The sequence below is a fragment of the Heterodontus francisci genome, unplaced genomic scaffold, assembly GCF_036365525.1.
Source record: "Heterodontus francisci isolate sHetFra1 unplaced genomic scaffold, sHetFra1.hap1 HAP1_SCAFFOLD_617, whole genome shotgun sequence".
NCBI lineage: Eukaryota > Metazoa > Chordata > Chondrichthyes > Heterodontiformes > Heterodontidae > Heterodontus > Heterodontus francisci.
This window is the reverse complement of record NW_027141034.1, coordinates 335,952-356,418: the sequence shown is the minus strand read 5'-3', so window position 1 is coordinate 356,418 and position 20,467 is coordinate 335,952.

Here is a 20,467-nt window from a genome sequence, read left to right as displayed (position 1 = left end):
TATTGGTGTTTATAGGACAGTGAGACTCTGTGTTACTGAGTATTGGTGTTTGCAGGACAGTGAGACTCTGTGTTACTGAGTATTGGGGTTTATAGGACAGTGAGACTCTGTTACTGAGTATTGGGGTTGATAGGACAGTGAGACTCTGTGTTACTGAGTATTGGTGTTTATAGGACAGTGAGACTCTGTGTTACTGAGTATTGGTGTTTACAGGACAGTGAGACTCTGTGTTACTGAGTATTGGTGTTTATAGGACAGTGAGACTCTGTGTTACTGAGTATTGGTGTTTATAGGACAGTGAGACTCTGTGTTACTGAGTATTGGTGTTTATAGGACAGTGAGACTCTGTGTTACTGAGTATTGGAGTTTAGAGGACAGTGAGACTCTGTGTTCCTGAGTATTGGTGTTTATAGGACAGTGAGACTCTGTGTTACTGAGTATTGGTGTTTATAGGACAGTGAGACTCTGTGTTACTGAGTATTGGTGTTTACAGTACAGTGAGACTCTGTGTTACTGAGTATTGGTGTTTATAGGACAGTGAGACTCTGTGTTACTGTGTATTGGTGTTTACAGGACAGTGAGACTCTGTTACTGAGTATTGGTGTTTATAGGACAGTGAGACTCTGTGTTACTGAGTATTGGGGTTTATAGGACAGTGAGACTCTGTGTTACTGAGTATTGGGGTTTATCGGACAGTGAGACTCTGTGTTACTGAGTATTGGGGTTTATCGGACAGTGAGACTCTGTGTTACTGAGTATTGGTGTTTATAGGACAGTGAGACTCTGTGTTACTGAGTATTGGTGTTTACAGTACAGTGAGACTCTGTGTTACTGAGTATTGGGGTTTATCGGACAGTGAGACTCTGTGTTACTGAGTATTGGTGTTTACAGTACAGTGAGACTCTGTGTTACTGAGTATTGGTGTTTACAGTACAGTGAGAGTCTGTGTTACTCAGTATTAGTGTTTATAGGACAGTGAGACTCTGTGTTACTGAGTATTGGTGTTTATAGGACAGTGAGACTCTGTGTTACTGAGTATTGGTGTTTATCGGACAGTGAGACTCTGTGTTACTGAGTATTGGTGTTTATAGGACAGTGAGACTCTGTGTTACTGAGTATTGGTGTTTATAGGACAGTGAGACTCTGTGTTACTGAGTATTGGTGTTTACAGGACAGTGAGACTCTGTGTTACTGAGTATTGGTGTTTACAGGACAGTGAGACTCTGTGTTACTGAGTATTGGTGTTTACAGGACAGTGAGACTCTGTGTTACTGAGTATTGGTGTTTATAGGACAGTGAGACTCTGTGTTACTGAGTATTGGTGTTTATAGGACAGTGAGACTCTGTGTTACTGAGTATTGGTGTTTACAGGACAGTGAGACTCTGTGTTACTGAGTATTGGTGTTTATCGCACAGTGAGACTCTGTGTTACTGAGTATTGGGGTTTACAGGACAGTGAGACTCTGTGTTAGTGAGTATTGGGGTTTACAGGACAGTGAGACTCTGTGTTACTGAGTATTGGTGTTTATCGGACAGTGAGACTCTGTGTTACTGAGTATTGGTGTTTATAGGACAGTGAGACTCTGTTACTGAGTATTGGTGTTTAGAGGACAGTGAGACTCTGTGTTACTGAGTATTGGTGTTTACAGGACAGTGAGACTCTGTGTTACTGAGTATTGGTGTTTATAGGACAGTGAGACTCTGTGTTACTGAGTATTGGTGTTTGCAGGACAGTGAGACTCTGTGTAACTGAGTATTGGGGTTTATAGGACAGTGAGACTCTGTTACTGAGTATTGGTGTTTATGGGACAGTGAGACTCTGTGTTACTGAGTATTGGTGTTTACAGGACAGTGAGACTCTGTGTTCCTGAGTATTGGTGTTTATCGGACAGTGAGACTCTGTGTTACTGAGTATTGGTGTTTATAGGACAGTGAGACTCTGTGTTACTGAGTATTGGTGTTTGCAGGACAGTGAGACTCTCTGTTACTGAGTATTGGTGTTTATGGGACAGTGAGACTCTGTGTTACTGAGTATTGGTGTTTATAGGACAGTGAGACTCTGTGTTACTGAGTATTGGTGTTTACAGGACAGTGAGACTCTGTGTTACTGAGTATTGGTGTTTATGGGACAGTGAGACTCTGTGTTACTGAGTATTGGGGTTTATCGGACAGTGAGACTCTGTGTTACTGAGTATTGGTGTTTATAGGACAGTGAGACTCTGTGTTACTGAGTATTGGTGTTTACAGTACAGTGAGACTCTGTGTTACTGAGTATTGGGGTTTATCGGACAGTGAGACTCTGTGTTACTGAGTATTGGTGTTTACAGTACAGTGAGACTCTGTGTTACTGAGTATTGGTGTTTACAGTACAGTGAGACTCTGTGTTACTCAGTATTGGTGTTTATAGGACAGTGAGACTCTGTGTTACTGAGTATTGGTGTTTATAGGACAGTGAGACTCTGTGTTACTGAGTATTGGTGTTTATCGGACAGTGAGACTCTGTGTTACTGAGTATTGGTGTTTATAGGACAGTGAGACTCTGTGTTACTGAGTATTGGTGTTTATAGGACAGTGAGACTCTGTGTTACTGAGTATTGGTGTTTACAGGACAGTGAGACTCTGTGTTACTGAGTATTGGTGTTTACAGGACAGTGAGACTCTGTGTTACTGAGTATTGGTGTTTACAGGACAGTGAGACTCTGTGTTACTGAGTATTGGTGTTTATAGGACAGTGAGACTCTGTGTTACTGAGTATTGGTGTTTATAGGACAGTGAGACTCTGTGTTACTGAGTATTGGTGTTTACAGGACAGTGAGATTCTGTGTTACTGAGTATTGGTGTTTATCGCACAGTGAGACTCTGTGTTACTGAGTATTGGGGTTTACAGGACAGTGAGACTCTGTGTTAGTGAGTATTGGGGTTTACAGGACAGTGAGACTCTGTGTTACTGAGTATTGGTGTTTATCGGACAGTGAGACTCTGTGTTACTGAGTATTGGTGTTTATAGGACAGTGAGACTCTGTTACTGAGTATTGGTGTTTAGAGGACAGTGAGACTCTGTGTTACTGAGTATTGGTGTTTACAGGACAGTGAGACTCTGTGTTACTGAGTATTGGTGTTTATAGGACAGTGAGACTCTGTGTTACTGAGTATTGGTGTTTGCAGGACAGTGAGACTCTGTGTAACTGAGTATTGGGGTTTATAGGACAGTGAGACTCTGTTACTGAGTATTGGGGTTGATAGGACAGTGAGACTCTGTGTTACTGAGTATTGGTGTTTATAGGACAGTGAGACTCTGTGTTACTGAGTATTGGTGTTTACAGGACAGTGAGACTCTGTGTTACTGAGTATTGGTGTTTATAGGACAGTGAGACTCTGTGTTACTGAGTATTGGTGTTTACAGGACAGTGAGACTCTGTGTTACTGAGTATTGGTGTTTACAGGACAGTGAGACTCTGTGTTACTGAGTATTGGGGTTTACAGGACAGTGAGACTCTGTGTTACTGAGTATTGGTGTTTACAGGACAGTGAGACTCTGTGTTACTGAGTATTGGTGTTTACAGGACAGTGAGACTCTGTGTTACTGAGTATTGGTGTTTATAGGACAGTGAGACTCTGTGTTACTGAGTATTGGTGTTTAGAGGACAGTGAGACTCTGTGTTACTGAGTATTGGTGTTTACAGGACAGTGAGACTCTGTGTTACTGAGTATTGGTGTTTATAGGACAGTGAGACTCTGTGTTACTGAGTATTGGTGTTTACAGGACAGTGAGACTCTGTGTTACTGAGTATTGGTGTTTACAGGACAGTGAGACTCTGTGTTACTGAGTATTGGGGTTTACAGGACAGTGAGACTCTGTGTTACTGAGTATTGGTGTTTACAGGACAGTGAGACTCTGTGTTACTGAGTATTGGTGTTTACAGGACAGTGAGACTCTGTGTAACTGAGTATTGGTGTTTACAGGACAGTGAGACTCTGTGTTCCTGAGTATTGGTGTTTATCGGACAGTGAGACTCTGTGTTACTGAGTATTGGTGTTTATGGGACAGTGAGACTCTGTGTTACTGAGTATTGGTGTTTACAGGACAGTGAGACTCTGTGTTCCTGAGTATTGGTGTTTATGGGACAGTGAGACTCTGTGTTACTGAGTATTGGTGTTTACAGGACAGTGAGACTCTGTGTTACTGAGTATTGGTGTTTATCGGACAGTGAGACTCTGTGTTACTGAGTATTGGGGTTTACAGGACAGTGAGACTCTGTGTTACTGAGTATTGGGGTTTACAGGACAGTGAGACTCTGTGTTACTGAGTATTGGTGTTTACAGGACAGTGAGACTCTGTGTTACTGAGTATTGGTGTTTACAGGACAGTGAGACTCTGTGTTCCTGAGTATTGGTGTTTATCGGACAGTGAGACTCTGTGTTACTGAGTATTGGTGTTTATGGGACAGTGAGACTCTGTGTTACTGAGTATTGGTGTTTACAGGACAGTGAGACTCTGTGTTCCTGAGTATTGGTGTTTATGGGACAGTGAGACTCTGTGTTACTGAGTATTGGTGTTTACAGGACAGTGAGACTCTGTGTTCCTGAGTATTGGTGTTTATCGGACAGTGAGACTCTGTGTTACTGAGTATTGGTGTTTATAGGACAGTGAGACTCTGTGTTACTGAGTATTGGTGTTTGCAGGACAGTGAGACTCTCTGTTACTGAGTATTGGTGTTTATGGGACAGTGAGACTCTGTGTTACTGAGTATTGGTGTTTATAGGACAGTGAGACTCTGTGTTACTGAGTATTGGTGTTTACAGGACAGTGAGACTCTGTGTTACTGAGTATTGGTGTTTATGGGACAGTGAGACTCTGTGTTACTGAGTATTGGGGTTTATCGGACAGTGAGACTCTGTGTTACTGAGTATTGGTGTTTATAGGACAGTGAGACTCTGTGTTACTGAGTATTGGTGTTTACAGTACAGTGAGACTCTGTGTTACTGAGTATTGGGGTTTATCGGACAGTGAGACTCTGTGTTACTGAGTATTGGTGTTTACAGTACAGTGAGACTCTGTGTTACTGAGTATTGGTGTTTACAGTACAGTGAGACTCTGTGTTACTCAGTATTGGTGTTTATAGGACAGTGAGACTCTGTGTTACTGAGTATTGGTGTTTATAGGACAGTGAGACTCTGTGTTACTGAGTATTGGTGTTTATCGGACAGTGAGACTCTGTGTTACTGAGTATTGGTGTTTATAGGACAGTGAGACTCTGTGTTACTGAGTATTGGTGTTTATAGGACAGTGAGACTCTGTGTTACTGAGTATTGGTGTTTACAGGACAGTGAGACTCTGTGTTACTGAGTATTGGTGTTTACAGGACAGTGAGACTCTGTGTTACTGAGTATTGGTGTTTACAGGACAGTGAGACTCTGTGTTACTGAGTATTGGTGTTTATAGGACAGTGAGACTCTGTGTTACTGAGTATTGGTGTTTATAGGACAGTGAGACTCTGTGTTACTGAGTATTGGTGTTTACAGGACAGTGAGACTCTGTGTTACTGAGTATTGGTGTTTATCGCACAGTGAGACTCTGTGTTACTGAGTATTGGGGTTTACAGGACAGTGAGACTCTGTGTTAGTGAGTATTGGGGTTTACAGGACAGTGAGACTCTGTGTTACTGAGTATTGGTGTTTATCGGACAGTGAGACTCTGTGTTACTGAGTATTGGTGTTTATAGGACAGTGAGACTCTGTTACTGAGTATTGGTGTTTAGAGGACAGTGAGACTCTGTGTTACTGAGTATTGGTGTTTACAGGACAGTGAGACTCTGTGTTACTGAGTATTGGTGTTTATAGGACAGTGAGACTCTGTGTTACTGAGTATTGGTGTTTGCAGGACAGTGAGACTCTGTGTAACTGAGTATTGGGGTTTATAGGACAGTGAGACTCTGTTACTGAGTATTGGTGTTTATGGGACAGTGAGACTCTGTGTTACTGAGTATTGGTGTTTACAGGACAGTGAGACTCTGTGTTCCTGAGTATTGGTGTTTATCGGACAGTGAGACTCTGTGTTACTGAGTATTGGTGTTTATAGGACAGTGAGACTCTGTGTTACTGAGTATTGGTGTTTGCAGGACAGTGAGACTCTCTGTTACTGAGTATTGGTGTTTATGGGACAGTGAGACTCTGTGTTACTGAGTATTGGTGTTTATAGGACAGTGAGACTCTGTGTTACTGAGTATTGGTGTTTACAGGACAGTGAGACTCTGTGTTACTGAGTATTGGTGTTTATGGGACAGTGAGACTCTGTGTTACTGAGTATTGGGGTTTATCGGACAGTGAGACTCTGTGTTACTGAGTATTGGTGTTTATAGGACAGTGAGACTCTGTGTTACTGAGTATTGGTGTTTACAGTACAGTGAGACTCTGTGTTACTGAGTATTGGGGTTTATCGGACAGTGAGACTCTGTGTTACTGAGTATTGGTGTTTACAGTACAGTGAGACTCTGTGTTACTGAGTATTGGTGTTTACAGTACAGTGAGACTCTGTGTTACTCAGTATTGGTGTTTATAGGACAGTGAGACTCTGTGTTACTGAGTATTGGTGTTTATAGGACAGTGAGACTCTGTGTTACTGAGTATTGGTGTTTATCGGACAGTGAGACTCTGTGTTACTGAGTATTGGTGTTTATAGGACAGTGAGACTCTGTGTTACTGAGTATTGGTGTTTATAGGACAGTGAGACTCTGTGTTACTGAGTATTGGTGTTTACAGGACAGTGAGACTCTGTGTTACTGAGTATTGGTGTTTACAGGACAGTGAGACTCTGTGTTACTGAGTATTGGTGTTTACAGGACAGTGAGACTCTGTGTTACTGAGTATTGGTGTTTATAGGACAGTGAGACTCTGTGTTACTGAGTATTGGTGTTTATAGGACAGTGAGACTCTGTGTTACTGAGTATTGGTGTTTACAGGACAGTGAGACTCTGTGTTACTGAGTATTGGTGTTTATCGCACAGTGAGACTCTGTGTTACTGAGTATTGGGGTTTACAGGACAGTGAGACTCTGTGTTAGTGAGTATTGGGGTTTACAGGACAGTGAGACTCTGTGTTACTGAGTATTGGTGTTTATAGGACAGTGAGACTCTGTGTTACTGAGTATTGGTGTTTATAGGACAGTGAGACTCTGTTACTGAGTATTGGTGTTTAGAGGACAGTGAGACTCTGTGTTACTGAGTATTGGTGTTTACAGGACAGTGAGACTCTGTGTTACTGAGTATTGGTGTTTATAGGACAGTGAGACTCTGTGTTACTGAGTATTGGTGTTTGCAGGACAGTGAGACTCTGTGTAACTGAGTATTGGGGTTTATAGGACAGTGAGACTCTGTTACTGAGTATTGGGGTTGATAGGACAGTGAGACTCTGTGTTACTGAGTATTGGTGTTTATAGGACAGTGAGACTCTGTGTTACTGAGTATTGGTGTTTACAGGACAGTGAGACTCTGTGTTACTGAGTATTGGTGTTTATAGGACAGTGAGACTCTGTGTTACTGAGTATTGGTGTTTACAGGACAGTGAGACTCTGTGTTACTGAGTATTGGTGTTTACAGGACAGTGAGACTCTGTGTTACTGAGTATTGGGGTTTACAGGACAGTGAGACTCTGTGTTACTGAGTATTGGTGTTTACAGGACAGTGAGACTCTGTGTTACTGAGTATTGGTGTTTACAGGACAGTGAGACTCTGTGTTACTGAGTATTGGTGTTTATAGGACAGTGAGACTCTGTGTTACTGAGTATTGGTGTTTAGAGGACAGTGAGACTCTGTGTTACTGAGTATTGGTGTTTACAGGACAGTGAGACTCTGTGTTACTGAGTATTGGTGTTTATAGGACAGTGAGACTCTGTGTTACTGAGTATTGGTGTTTACAGGACAGTGAGACTCTGTGTTACTGAGTATTGGTGTTTACAGGACAGTGAGACTCTGTGTTACTGAGTATTGGGGTTTACAGGACAGTGAGACTCTGTGTTACTGAGTATTGGTGTTTACAGGACAGTGAGACTCTGTGTTACTGAGTATTGGTGTTTACAGGACAGTGAGACTCTGTGTAACTGAGTATTGGTGTTTACAGGACAGTGAGACTCTGTGTTCCTGAGTATTGGTGTTTATCGGACAGTGAGACTCTGTGTTACTGAGTATTGGTGTTTATGGGACAGTGAGACTCTGTGTTACTGAGTATTGGTGTTTACAGGACAGTGAGACTCTGTGTTCCTGAGTATTGGTGTTTATGGGACAGTGAGACTCTGTGTTACTGAGTATTGGTGTTTACAGGACAGTGAGACTCTGTGTTACTGAGTATTGGTGTTTACAGGACAGTGAGACTCTGTGTTACTGAGTATTGGTGTTTACAGGACAGTGAGACTCTGTGTTACTGAGTATTGGTGTTTACAGGACAGTGAGACTCTGTGTTACTGAGTATTGGTGTTTATAGGACAGTGAGACTCTGTGTTACTGAGTATTGGGGTTTATAGGACAGTGAGACTCTGTGTTACTGAGTATTGGGGTTTATCGGACAGTGAGACTCTGTGTTACTGAGTATTGGTGTTTATGGGACAGTGAGACTCTGTGTTACTGAGTATTGGGGTTTATCGGACAGTGAGACTCTGTGTTACTGAGTATTGGTGTTTACTGGACAGTGAGACTCTGTGTTACTGAGTATTGGTGTTTATAGGACAGTGAGACTCTGTGTTACTGAGTATTGGTGTTTATGGGACAGTGAGACTCTGTGTTACTGAGTATTGGGGTTTATCGGACAGTGAGACTCTGTGTTACTGAGTATTGGTGTTTACAGGACAGTGAGACTCTGTGTTACTGAGTATTGGTGTTTATAGGACAGTGAGACTCTGTGTTACTGAGTATTGGTGTTTGCAGGACAGTGAGACTCTGTGTAACTGAGTATTGGGGTTTATAGGACAGTGAGACTCTGTTACTGAGTATTGGGGTTGATAGGACAGTGAGACTCTGTGTTACTGAGTATTGGTGTTTATAGGACAGTGAGACTCTGTGTTACTGAGTATTGGTGTTTACAGGACAGTGAGACTCTGTGTTACTGAGTATTGGTGTTTATAGGACAGTGAGACTCTGTGTTACTGAGTATTGGTGTTTACAGGACAGTGAGACTCTGTGTTACTGAGTATTGGTGTTTACAGGACAGTGAGACTCTGTGTTACTGAGTATTGGGGTTTACAGGACAGTGAGACTCTGTGTTACTGAGTATTGGTGTTTACAGGACAGTGAGACTCTGTGTTACTGAGTATTGGTGTTTACAGGACAGTGAGACTCTGTGTAACTGAGTATTGGGGTTTACAGGACAGTGAGACTCTGTGTTCCTGAGTATTGGTGTTTATCGGACAGTGAGACTCTGTGTTACTGAGTATTGGTGTTTATGGGACAGTGAGACTCTGTGTTACTGAGTATTGGTGTTTACAGGACAGTGAGACTCTGTGTTCCTGAGTATTGGTGTTTATGGGACAGTGAGACTCTGTGTTACTGAGTATTGGTGTTTACAGGACAGTGAGACTCTGTGTTACTGAGTATTGGTGTTTACAGGACAGTGAGACTCTGTGTTACTGAGTATTGGTGTTTACAGGACAGTGAGACTCTGTGTTACTGAGTATTGGTGTTTATAGGACAGTGAGACTCTGTGTTACTGTGTATTGGTGTTTACAGGACAGTGAGACTCTGTTACTGAGTATTGGTGTTTATAGGACAGTGAGACTCTGTGTTACTGAGTATTGGGGTTTATAGGACAGTGAGACTCTGTGTTACTGAGTATTGGGGTTTATCGGACAGTGAGACTCTGTGTTACTGAGTATTGGTGTTTATGGGACAGTGAGACTCTGTGTTACTGAGTATTGGGGTTTATCGGACAGTGAGACTCTGTGTTACTGAGTATTGGTGTTTACTGGACAGTGAGACTCTGTGTTACTGAGTATTGGTGTTTATAGGACAGTGAGACTCTGTGTTACTGAGTATTGGTGTTTATGGGACAGTGAGACTCTGTGTTACTGAGTATTGGGGTTTATCGGACAGTGAGACTCTGTGTTACTGAGTATTGGTGTTTATAGGACAGTGAGACTCTGTGTTACTGAGTATTGGGGTTTACAGGACAGTGAGACTCTGTGTTACTGAGTATTGGTGTTTATGGGACAGTGAGACTCTGTGTTATTGAGTATTGGTGTTTATAGGACAGTGAGACTCTGTGTTACTGAGTATTGGTGTTTATAGGACAGTGAGACTCTGTGTTACTGAGTATTGGTGTTTATAGGACAGTGAGACTCTGTGTTACTGAGTATTGGGGTTTACAGGACAGTGAGACTCTGTGTTACTGAGTATTGGGGTTTACAGGACAGTGAGACTCTGTGTTACTGAGTATTGGGGTTTACAGGACAGTGAGACTCTGTGTTACTGAGTATTGGTGTTTACAGGACAGTGAGACTCTGTGTTACTGAGTATTGGTGTTTACAGGACAGTGAGACTCTGTGTTCCTGAGTATTGGTGTTTATCGGACAGTGAGACTCTGTGTTACTGAGTATTGGGGTTTACAGGACAGTGAGACTCTGTGTTACTGAGTATTGGGGTTTACAGGACAGTGAGACTCTGTGTTACTGAGTATTGGTGTTTACAGGACAGTGAGACTCTGTGTTACTGAGTATTGGTGTTTATCGGACAGTGAGACTCTGTGTTACTGAGTATTGGTGTTTATAGGACAGTGAGACTCTGTGTTACTGAGTATTGGTGTTTATCGGACAGTGAGACTCTGTGTTACTGAGTATTGGTGTTTATAGGACAGTGACACTCTGTGTTCCTGAGTATTGGTGTTTACAGGACAGTGAGACTCTGTGTTACTGAGTATTGGTGTTTATCGGACAGTGAGACTCTGTGTTACTGAGTATTGGGGTTTATAGGACAGTGAGACTCTGTGTTACTGAGTATTGGGGTTTATAGGACAGTGAGACTCTGTGTTACTGAGTATTGGGGTTTATAGGACAGTGAGACTCTGTGTTACTGAGTATTGGTGTTTATAGGACAGTGAGACTCTGTGTTACTGAGTATTGGGGTTTATAGGACAGTGAGACTCTGTGTTACTGAGTATTGGGGTTTATAGGACAGTGAGACTCTGTGTTACTGAGTATTGGTGTTTGCAGGACAGTGAGACTCTGTGTTACTGAGTATTGGTGTTTGCAGGACAGTGAGACTCTGTGTTACTGAGTATTGGTGTTTACAGGACAGTGAGACTCTGTGTTACTGAGTATTGGTGTTTATAGGACAGTGAGACTCTTTGTTACTGAGTATTGGTGTTTATAGGACAGTGAGACTCTGTGTTACTGAGTATTGGTGTTTACAGGACAGTGAGACTCTGTGTTACTGAGTATTGGTGTTTATAGGACAGTGAGACTCTGTGTTACTGAGTATTGGTGTTTGCAGGACAGTGAGACTCTGTGTTACTGAGTATTGGGGTTTATAGGACAGTGAGACTCTGTTACTGAGTATTGGGGTTGATAGGACAGTGAGACTCTGTGTTACTGAGTATTGGTGTTTATAGGACAGTGAGACTCTGTGTTACTGAGTATTGGTGTTTACAGGACAGTGAGACTCTGTGTTACTGAGTATTGGTGTTTATAGGACAGTGAGACTCTGTGTTACTGAGTATTGGTGTTTATAGGACAGTGAGACTCTGTGTTACTGAGTATTGGTGTTTATAGGACAGTGAGACTCTGTGTTACTGAGTATTGGAGTTTAGAGGACAGTGAGACTCTGTGTTCCTGAGTATTGGTGTTTATAGGACAGTGAGACTCTGTGTTACTGAGTATTGGTGTTTACAGGACAGTGAGACTCTGTGTTACTGAGTATTGGTGTTTACAGGACAGTGAGACTCTGTGTTACTGAGTATTGGTGTTTATAGGACAGTGAGACTCTGTGTTACTGAGTATTGGTGTTTATAGGACAGTGAGACTCTGTGTTACTGAGTATTGGTGTTTACAGGACAGTGAGACTCTGTGTTACTGAGTATTGGTGTTTACAGGACAGTGAGACTCTGTGTTACTGAGTATTGGTGTTTACAGGACAGTGAGACTCTGTGTTACTGAGTATTGGTGTTTACAGGACAGTGAGACTCTGTGTTACTGAGTATTGGTGTTTACAGGACAGTGAGACTCTGTGTTACTGAGTATTGGTGTTTATAGGACAGTGAGACTCTGTGTTACTGAGTATTGGGGTTTATAGGACAGTGAGACTCTGTGTTACTGAGTATTGGGGTTTATCGGACAGTGAGACTCTGTGTTACTGAGTATTGGTGTTTATGGGACAGTGAGACTCTGTGTTACTGAGTATTGGGGTTTATCGGACAGTGAGACTCTGTGTTACTGAGTATTGGTGTTTACTGGACAGTGAGACTCTGTGTTACTGAGTATTGGTGTTTATAGGACAGTGAGACTCTGTGTTACTGAGTATTGGTGTTTATGGGACAGTGAGACTCTGTGTTACTGAGTATTGGGGTTTATCGGACAGTGAGACTCTGTGTTACTGAGTATTGGTGTTTATGGGACAGTGAGACTCTGTGTTACTGAGTATTGGGGTTTATCGGACAGTGAGACTCTGTGTTACTGAGTATTGGTGTTTATAGGACAGTGAAACTCTGTGTTACTGAGTATTGGTGTTTACAGGACAGTGAGACTCTGTGTTACTGAGTATTGGGGTTTACAGGACAGTGAGACTCTGTGTTACTGAGTATTGGTGTTTACAGGACAGTGAGACTCTGTGTTCCTGAGTATTGGTGTTTATCGGACAGTGAGACTCTGTGTTACTGAGTATTGGTGTTTATGGGACAGTGAGACTCTGTGTTACTGAGTATTGGGGTTTATCGGACAGTGAGACTCTGTGTTACTGAGTATTGGTGTTTATAGGACAGTGAGACTCTGTGTTACTGAGTATTGGTGTTTACAGGACAGTGAGACTCTGTGTTACTGAGTATTGGTGTTTATGGGACAGTGAGACTCTGTGTTACTGAGTATTGGGGTTTATCGGACAGTGAGACTCTGTGTTACTGAGTATTGGTGTTTATAGGACAGTGAGACTCTGTGTTACTGAGTATTGGTGTTTACAGTACAGTGAGACTCTGTGTTACTGAGTATTGGTGTTTATAGGACAGTGAGACTCTGTGTTGCTGAGTATTGGTGTTTACAGGACAGTGAGACTCTGTGTTACTGAGTATTGGGGTTTATAGGACAGTGAGACTCTGTGTTACTGAGTATTGGTGTTTCCAGGACAGTGAGACTCTGTGTTACTGAGTATTGGTGTTTACAGGACAGTGAGACTCTGTGTTACTGAGTATTGGTGTTTATAGGACAGTGAGACTCTGTGTTACTGAGTATTGGTGTTTATAGGACAGTGAGACTCTGTGTTACTGAGTATTGGTGTTTACAGGACAGTGAGACTCTGTGTTACTGAGTATTGGTGTTTACAGGACAGTGAGACTCTGTGTTACTGAGTATTGGTGTTTATCGCACAGTGAGACTCTGTGTTACTGAGTATTGGGGTTTACAGGACAGTGAGACTCTGTGTTAGTGAGTATTGGGGTTTACAGGACAGTGAGACTCTGTGTTCCTGAGTATTGGTGTTTATCGGACAGTGAGACTCTGTGTTACTGAGTATTGGTGTTTATGGGACAGTGAGACTCTGTGTTACTGAGTATTGGGGTTTATCGGACAGTGAGACTCTGTGTTACTGAGTATTGGTGTTTATAGGACAGTGAGACTCTGTGTTACTGAGTATTGGTGTTTACAGGACAGTGAGACTCTGTGTTACTGAGTATTGGTGTTTATGGGACAGTGAGACTCTGTGTTACTGAGTATTGGGGTTTATCGGACAGTGAGACTCTGTGTTACTGAGTATTGGTGTTTATAGGACAGTGAGACTCTGTGTTACTGAGTATTGGTGTTTACAGTACAGTGAGACTCTGTGTTACTGAGTATTGGTGTTTATAGGACAGTGAGACTCTGTGTTGCTGAGTATTGGTGTTTACAGGACAGTGAGACTCTGTGTTACTGAGTATTGGGGTTTATAGGACAGTGAGACTCTGTGTTACTGAGTATTGGTGTTTCCAGGACAGTGAGACTCTGTGTTACTGAGTATTGGTGTTTACAGGACAGTGAGACTCTGTGTTACTGAGTATTGGTGTTTATAGGACAGTGAGACTCTGTGTTACTGAGTATTGGTGTTTATAGGACAGTGAGACTCTGTGTTACTGAGTATTGGTGTTTACAGGACAGTGAGACTCTGTGTTACTGAGTATTGGTGTTTACAGGACAGTGAGACTCTGTGTTACTGAGTATTGGTGTTTATCGCACAGTGAGACTCTGTGTTACTGAGTATTGGAGTTTACAGGACAGTGAGACTCTGTGTTAGTGAGTATTGGGGTTTACAGGACAGTGAGACTCTGTGTTACTGAGTATTGGTGTTTATCGGACAGTGAGACTCTGTGTTACTGAGTATTGGTGTTTATAGGACAGTGAGACTCTGTGTTATTGAGTATTGGTGTTTATAGGACAGTGAGACTCTGTTACTGAGTATTGGGGTTTACAGGACAGTGAGACTCTGTGTTACTGAGTATTGGTGTTTACAGGACAGTGAGACTCTGTGTTACTGAGTATTGGTGTTTACAGGACAGTGAGACTCTGTGTTACTGAGTATTGGTGTTTACAGGACAGTGAGACTCTGTGTTACTGAGTATTGGTGTTTATAGGACAGTGAGACTCTGTGTTACTGAGTATTGGGGTTTATAGGACAGTGAGACTCTGTGTTACTGAGTATTGGGGTTTATCGGACAGTGAGACTCTGTGTTACTGAGTATTGGTGTTTATGGGACAGTGAGACTCTGTGTTACTGAGTATTGGGGTTTATCGGACAGTGAGACTCTGTGTTACTGAGTATTGGTGTTTACTGGACAGTGAGACTCTGTGTTACTGAGTATTGGTGTTTATAGGACAGTGAGACTCTGTGTTACTGAGTATTGGTGTTTATGGGACAGTGAGACTCTGTGTTACTGAGTATTGGGGTTTATCGGACAGTGAGACTCTGTGTTACTGAGTATTGGTGTTTATAGGACAGTGAGACTCTGTGTTACTGAGTATTGGGGTTTACAGGACAGTGAGACTCTGTGTTACTGAGTATTGGTGTTTATGGGACAGTGAGACTCTGTGTTATTGAGTATTGGTGTTTATAGGACAGTGAGACTCTGTGTTACTGAGTATTGGTGTTTATAGGACAGTGAGACTCTGTGTTACTGAGTATTGGTGTTTATAGGACAGTGAGACTCTGTGTTACTGAGTATTGGGGTTTACAGGACAGTGAGACTCTGTGTTACTGAGTATTGGGGTTTACAGGACAGTGAGATTCTGTGTTACTGAGTATTGGGGTTTACAGGACAGTGAGACTCTGTGTTACTGAGTATTGGTGTTTACAGGACAGTGAGACTCTGTGTTACTGAGTATTGGTGTTTACAGGACAGTGAGACTCTGTGTTCCTGAGTATTGGTGTTTATCGGACAGTGAGACTCTGTGTTACTGAGTATTGGTGTTTATGGGACAGTGAGACTCTGTGTTACTGAGTATTGGTGTTTATAGGACAGTGAGACTCTGTGTTACTGAGTATTGGTGTTTACAGGACAGTGAGACTCTGTGTTACTGAGTATTGGTGTTTACAGGACAGTGAGACTCTGTGTTACTGAGTATTGGTGTTTATGGGACAGTGAGACTCTGTGTTACTGAGTATTGGGGTTTATCGGACAGTGAGACTCTGTGTTACTGAGTATTGGTGTTTATAGGACAGTGAGACTCTGTGTTACTGAGTATTGGTGTTTACAGTACAGTGAGACTCTGTGTTACTGAGTATTGGTGTTTATAGGACAGTGAGACTCTGTGTTGCTGAGTATTGGTGTTTACAGGACAGTGAGACTCTGTGTTACTGAGTATTGGGGTTTATAGGACAGTGAGACTCTGTGTTACTGAGTATTGGTGTTTCCAGGACAGTGAGACTCTGTGTTACTGAGTATTGGTGTTTACAGGACAGTGAGACTCTGTGTTACTGAGTATTGGTGTTTATAGGACAGTGAGACTCTGTGTTACTGAGTATTGGTGTTTATAGGACAGTGAGACTCTGTGTTACTGAGTATTGGTGTTTACAGGACAGTGAGACTCTGTGTTACTGAGTATTGGTGTTTACAGGACAGTGAGACTCTGTGTTACTGAGTATTGGTGTTTATCGCACAGTGAGACTCTGTGTTACTGAGTATTGGAGTTTACAGGACAGTGAGACTCTGTGTTAGTGAGTATTGGGGTTTACAGGACAGTGAGACTCTGTGTTACTGAGTATTGGTGTTTATCGGACAGTGAGACTCTGTGTTACTGAGTATTGGTGTTTATAGGACAGTGAGACTCTGTGTTATTGAGTATTGGTGTTTATAGGACAGTGAGACTCTGTTACTGAGTATTGGGGTTTACAGGACAGTGAGACTCTGTGTTACTGAGTATTGGTGTTTACAGGACAGTGAGACTCTGTGTTACTGAGTATTGGTGTTTACAGGACAGTGAGACTCTGTGTTACTGAGTATTGGTGTTTACAGGACAGTGAGACTCTGTGTTACTGAGTATTGGTGTTTATAGGACAGTGAGACTCTGTGTTACTGAGTATTGGGGTTTATAGGACAGTGAGACTCTGTGTTACTGAGTATTGGGGTTTATCGGACAGTGAGACTCTGTGTTACTGAGTATTGGTGTTTATGGGACAGTGAGACTCTGTGTTACTGAGTATTGGGGTTTATCGGACAGTGAGACTCTGTGTTACTGAGTATTGGTGTTTACTGGACAGTGAGACTCTGTGTTACTGAGTATTGGTGTTTATAGGACAGTGAGACTCTGTGTTACTGAGTATTGGTGTTTATGGGACAGTGAGACTCTGTGTTACTGAGTATTGGGGTTTATCGGACAGTGAGACTCTGTGTTACTGAGTATTGGTGTTTATAGGACAGTGAGACTCTGTGTTACTGAGTATTGGGGTTTACAGGACAGTGAGACTCTGTGTTACTGAGTATTGGTGTTTATGGGACAGTGAGACTCTGTGTTATTGAGTATTGGTGTTTATAGGACAGTGAGACTCTGTGTTACTGAGTATTGGTGTTTATAGGACAGTGAGACTCTGTGTTACTGAGTATTGGTGTTTATAGGACAGTGAGACTCTGTGTTACTGAGTATTGGGGTTTACAGGACAGTGAGACTCTGTGTTACTGAGTATTGGGGTTTACAGGACAGTGAGATTCTGTGTTACTGAGTATTGGGGTTTACAGGACAGTGAGACTCTGTGTTACTGAGTATTGGTGTTTACAGGACAGTGAGACTCTGTGTTACTGAGTATTGGTGTTTACAGGACAGTGAGACTCTGTGTTCCTGAGTATTGGTGTTTATCGGACAGTGAGACTCTGTGTTACTGAGTATTGGTGTTTATGGGACAGTGAGACTCTGTGTTACTGAGTATTGGTGTTTATAGGACAGTGAGACTCTGTGTTACTGAGTATTGGTGTTTACAGGACAGTGAGACTCTGTGTTACTGAGTATTGGTGTTTACAGGACAGTGAGACTCTGTGTTACTGAGTATTGGGGTTTACAGGACAGTGAGACTCTGTGTTACTGAGTATTGGTGTTTACAGGACAGTGAGACTCTGTGTTACTGAGTATTGGTGTTTACAGGACAGTGAGACTCTGTGTAACTGAGTATTGGTGTTTACAGGACAGTGAGACTCTGTGTTCCTGAGTATTGGTGTTTATCGGACAGTGAGACTCTGTGTTACTGAGTATTGGTGTTTATGGGACAGTGAGACTCTGTGTTACTGAGTATTGGTGTTTACAGGACAGTGAGACTCTGTGTTCCTGAGTATTGGTGTTTATGGGACAGTGAGACTCTGTGTTACTGAGTATTGGTGTTTACAGGACAGTGAGACTCTGTGTTCCTGAGTATTGGTGTTTATCGGACAGTGAGACTCTGTGTTACTGAGTATTGGTGTTTATAGGACAGTGAGACTCTGTGTTACTGAGTATTGGTGTTTGCAGGACAGTGAGACTCTCTGTTACTGAGTATTGGTGTTTATGGGACAGTGAGACTCTGTGTTACTGAGTATTGGTGTTTACAGGACAGTGAGACTCTGTGTTACTGAGTATTGGGGTTTATAGGACAGTGATACTCTGTGTTACTGAGTATTGGTGTTTACAGGACAGTGAGACTCTGTGTTATTGAGTATTGGTGTTTATAGGACAGTGAGACTCTGTGTTACTGAGTATTGGTGTTTATCGCACAGTGAGACTCTGTGTTAGAGTATTGGTGTTTATAGGACAGTGAGACTCTGTGTTACTGAGTATTGGTGTTTATCGGACAGTGAGACTCTGTGTTACTGAGTATTGGTGTTTATAGGACAGTGAGACTCTGTGTTACTGAGTATTGGTGTTTATAGGACAGTGAGACTCTGTGTTACTGAGTATTGGTGTTTACAGGACAGTGAGACTCTGTGTTACTGAGTATTGGTGTTTACAGGACAGTGAGACTCTGTGTTACTGAGTATTGGTGTTTACAGGACAGTGAGACTCTGTGTTACTGAGTATTGGTGTTTATAGGACAGTGAGACTCTGTGTTACTGAGTATTGGTGTTTATAGGACAGTGAGACTCTGTGTTACTGAGTATTGGTGTTTACAGGACAGTGAGACTCTGTGTTACTGAGTATTGGTGTTTATCGCACAGTGAGACTCTGTGTTACTGAGTATTGGGGTTTACAGGACAGTGAGACTCTGTGTTAGTGAGTATTGGGGTTTACAGGACAGTGAGACTCTGTGTTACTGAGTATTGGTGTTTATCGGACAGTGAGACTCTGTGTTACTGAGTATTGGTGTTTATAGGACAGTGAGACTCTGTGTTACTGAGTATTGGTGTTTATAGGACAGTGAGACTCTGTGTTACTGAGTATTGGTGTTTATCGGACAGTGAGACTCTGTGTTACTGAGTATTGGGGTTTACAGGACAGTGAGACTCTGTGTTACTGAGTATTGGTGTTTCTCGGACAGTGAGACTCTGTGTTACTGAGTATTGGTGTTTACAGGACAGTGAGACTCTGTGTTACTGAGTATTGGTGTTTATAGGACAGTGAGACTCTGTGTAACTGAGTATTGGTGTTTATCGGACAGTGAGACTCTGTGTTACTGAGTATTGCTGTTTACAGGACAGTGAGACTCTGTGTTACTGAGTATTGGTGTTGAAAGGACAGTGAGATTCTGTGTTACTGAGTATTGGTGTTTTTAGGACAGTGAGACTCTGTTACTGAGTATTGGTGTTTATAGGACAGTGAGACTCTGTGTTACTGAGTATTGGTGTTTGCAGGACAGTGAGGCTCTGTGTTACTGAGTATTGGTGTCTATAGGACAGTGAGACTCTGTGTTACTGAGTATTGGTGTTTATAGGACAGTGATAGTCTGTGTTATTGAGTATTGGTGTTTATTGGACAGTGAGACTCTGTGTTACTGAGTATTGGTGTTTATAGGACAGTGAGACTCTGTGTTACTGAGTATTGGTGTTTATAGGACAGTGAGACTCTGTGTTACTGAGTATTGGTGTTTATAGGACAGTGAGACTCTGTGTTACTGAGTATTGGGGTTTACAGGACAGTGAGACTCTGTGTTACTGAGTATTGGTGTTTACAGGACAGTGAGACTCTGTTACTGAGTATTGGTGTTTATAGGACAGTGAGACTCTGTTACTGAGTATTGGTGTTTATAGGACAGTGAGACTCTGTGTTACTGAGTATTGGTGTTGAAAGGACAGTGAGATTCTGTGTTACTGAGTATTGGTGTTTTTAGGACAGTGAGACTCTGTGTTACTGAGTATTGGTGTTTATAGGACAGTGAGACTCTGTGTTACTGAGTATTGGTGTTTGCAGGACAGTGAGACTCTGTGTTACTGAGTATTGGTGTTTATAGGACAGTGAGACTCTGTGTTACTGAGTATTGGTGTTTATCGGACAGTGAGACTCTGTGTTACTGAGTATTGGTGTTTATCGGACAGTGAGAGTCTGTGTTACTGAGTATTGGTGTTTATAGGACAGTGAGACTCTGTGTTACTGAGTATTGGTGTTTATAGGACAGTGAGACTCTGTGTTACTGAGTATTGGTGTTTATAGGACAGTGAGACTCTGTGTTACTGAGTATTGGTGTTTGCAGGACAGTGAGACTCTGTGTTACTGAGTATTGGTGTTTATAGGACAGTGAGACTCTGTGTTACTGAGTATTGGTGTTTATAGGACAGTGAGACTCTGTGTTACTGAGTATTGGTGTTTATCGGACAGTGAGACTCTGTGTTACTGAGTATTGGTGTTTACAGGACAGTGAGA